This window comes from Vespula pensylvanica, chromosome 12, assembly GCF_014466175.1.
Source record: "Vespula pensylvanica isolate Volc-1 chromosome 12, ASM1446617v1, whole genome shotgun sequence".
Lineage (NCBI taxonomy): Eukaryota > Metazoa > Arthropoda > Insecta > Hymenoptera > Vespidae > Vespula > Vespula pensylvanica.
In genome coordinates, this window is record NC_057696.1 from 1,130,739 (window position 1) to 1,134,575 (window position 3,837).

The window sequence follows — 3,837 nt, forward strand, 5'->3', positions numbered from 1 at the left end:
GGATATTGAAAAAGAAATTTTGAAAAGAAAATAAATGATAAGAATATGAATAAAACGCTAGATAGAACGAAATGTATAAAATAATCAAATTAAAAAGTTCTTATTGTAACATGTAACATTTAAAAATCTAATTAACGACAGAAAAGAAGGGATTCGATTGCGTAGGAAGGAAACAAAAAGCAGATAAAAGAAAAGGAAGAGGATGAAGAAAGAAAAACAGAGAGAAAAGAGAGATTAAAAAAAAAAAAAAGAAACAGAAAATAATAAAAAAGAATTATGAATGTTACAACAGATGTGTTGAAGTTCGCCTAACTTCTTTTATTCGGATACACTTCTATCCTAAAGAGGACACTTCTCTCTCTCTCTCTCTCTCTTCTTTTTTATTTCTCTCTGTTTTTTTTTCTTTTCTTCCTTTATTACTCCTAAAGCCACGAGGGGTAGCTACGAAATTCTTCCCGGATTATCTTTATAATACCGTCTACGATCTAATTCAGGGAACGAAGGGACACGCGCTCGTAACCCCCGGGTAGCCAATTCGTATGGGGCGGAAATAAAATTTCTTTCAGGGATAGAACCACCCGTCACCGCCCTTAGAAATCTAACCTGCAATTCGCAGTCGGTGGCCAAACCCTCAAACTCTGTCTGGGGAGAAGAGTAAGAGAGAGAAGGGGTTTCTACGATGATAAGTATAATGATTTAACCTTGTCTTACTTTCTTCTTTCTATTTTATTTATTAACAAATTTTTAGAATAGAAGATATTCTCATTATTGTATCCTTAAGGGTCGACAAAATTTTTTTTTCCTTGCTTTGTTTTGTTTCTTTGCTTTTTTTTTATTTGTTTATTATTATTATTATTATTATTATTATTATTATTATTATATCCGTTCGTATAACAGATTGTTTGATTTAACATCGTCTCACTTTTATCTTTATATTTTATCTATTCGCAAATTTTTGGCAATGATAAAAGGAAGAAAATGTTACTACTAACTCTTAAGGATCGATAACTCTTTTTTTCTTCTTTTTCTTGCTTGCTTTCTTTCTTTTTTTATTTTATTTTATTTTATTTATTTTTTTTTTTTTTTTTTTATTACATCCGTTCACACAGGATACTTAACTAGATTTATTGCTTATTGTCTTACTTCTATCTTTATATTTCATTTATTCGAAAATTTTGGCAACGAAAAAAGATACGTAAGAAAGATGTTACTATTAATCCTTAATGATCGCCATTTATATTTCTTTTTGTCATAATTAAAAACAAATAATTTTTCATTTACAAAACAAGAGAATATTAGTTGAATTCTATTGCTTAATATCGTCTTAATTTTTCTTTTCTTTTTTTTTTTTTTTTTTTTTATTCATACTAATAAGGATAAGGAAAGATTCTTACAATGAAAAGGATCTGATTATTAACTCTTATAACGAGTAACAATATTGGTGACAAAATATTAGTTGAATTTAAAGAAAATATTCATGATAATAAGATTTCGTGTTCCTCGATGCAACTGCGATGTAAAACTTACGATTTTTACGAATTGAATATAAAAAAAAAGCAGGACAATATTAAAAATTGAAAAAAGAAAAGAAGAAAAAGAAAAAGGATTAAAGGATAGAAGAAATAAAATTGAATAAATAAAAAAAAATGAAGATAAATACGAAGGAGGATAAACTCAAAAAAAAAAATATCCGATCCCTCAATTTCGTTGACATTCGTTTCAATGTCGATCGAGAGCACGTGCTCTTGTCGAATTTCAAGAGGGGTTGAAACATTCGGCAGGGGTCGTACAAGTACGAATGCGAGTGTTGGAGAGCGAAATAAAAGGGCGATTTACTCGGTTAGGAGAGCGATTACAATATCCATCCCCATCTAGTGACCAATAAGAAATTTAGAAAAACTAGATCAACTCCCGCGAGACTCTCGAATAAGAGCAAACGAGAAAGAGAATGCGAACGAGAAAGTGAGAGAGAGAAAGAGAGAGAGAGAGAGAGAAACACGTACATAGGTTTAAAACCCATCTGTCGATTCTAAGTCAGACTTATAAATATTTCACGTTCGGACTCCTCGAGAGCTAACTCGAGTAACTCGAATTAGACGAATCTAACGAAGCGAAAAGGAGAACGAGAATGAATTTAATTCGCGGTCAAAACCGGTGAAACAAAAAAGAAAAAAAGCTTTTCGTTGGTTTTGCAGCTCGTTGAACGTGTGCCTACGATAAACGCATAATGCCTAATCGCTCGTGAAAAGTCTCGTTGATCTCTCTGAGAACGACGATTAGACGCGTCTCTAATCGTGTGTGACTAGGTACCGTCACTATCGATGACACGAGAGAACACTTGTGTTTGGACAGTTATCTGCTCTTGACAATTGTATCATATCACGATTACTACTGTAAATATATTAGACAAGTCTCATCGGTAATGCTTTTCTAATATTCCTACATATATATTTAAAGAAAAAGATTATCTATTTTATTTATTTATTTGTTTATGTATTTATTTATTCGACACTTTTCTAATATTCGATATCTACATATTTAAAAAAAAAAAAAAAAGAAAAAAAAAGAGAGAGAGAGAGAAAAGAAAAGATCGTCTATTGTATTTATTTATTTACTTATTCTTTTTCTGTATTTATTTTCAAACAATTTAGACGACTAAATTGGCCCCGGCTAAAACGATCCCACGTAATTCTTATATAAATACATTATAAAAATAAACGATCGCGAAGACGGAAGACGGAATTTGAAATATTCAGATAAAAAAATTTGTCTACTTCATCTTATTTTTAGTTTATAAAAACGCTTAGAAGTTACTACAAAGAACATTTCGATAGTTGTTATAATTCATGAAGAAAGTCGAAAATATACGATTGAATTGGATCGACTCGATCAATTCTAATGGCCTATTAGACATTCCACAAAGATGTTCGAAATAATAATTACATTTATCGAATGTTGTTTCAACGAAAGATCGAGGTAATGTAATTTTACATACATAGGTATCGTATTTATTCAGTCGATCCTTATAAAACAACGTGACCATCTATCGATCTGAAAACATTGTTATAACGTAGTAAGTGGATTCTATTCGAGTCGACGCTCGCTAAAGTCATAAAAAGAGCCTTGCCTCTTTGTCCACGGCACGAAGAGAAAAAGCGCGTTCTCGCTTCTAATGTAAATCAAATAATAATCGTCTTCGCGCAATGGAAAACTAGAGGTGTGCTAACGCACTACCAATATATAGATATACAAGAAAATAGAGACAGAGAGAGAGAGAGAAAGAGAGAGAGAAAGAGAGAGAGAGAGAGAGAGATATATAGAGTGAATCGTATACTAGACAAAGAAAAAGAAACTTACGAAGAGGGCCGATGCGAGTTATGCAAAGGAATGGAGTTCCTTTTACTATTTACATACAATCGAATCTATCGCGCATAAATTTGCATACTACGTAACAAGTGGGTCGTCAGTCGAGAGCAAGGCTAATGAATATATTATATAAAATATTGTTCGCAACAAACTTCTAATATTTCGTTTCTTTTTTTATCATCATTATCATCATCATCATCGTCATCGTCATCATCGTCGTCATCATCATCATCATCATCATCGTCGTCGTCGTCGTCGTCGTCGTCGTCGTTATTATCATTGTCGTCTTCGTTGTCTTCGTAATCGTCGATGTTCTCAATTTCGTGAAACATTATTGATCATCGAAAATCGCCCATAAAAAGGCAATACAATATTGACGCTGCATGATTTCATCGATCGATTTGTTATTTTGCAATTTAAATCTACACTAAGTAGATACGTACGTAACTACTCATACATACATACATACAT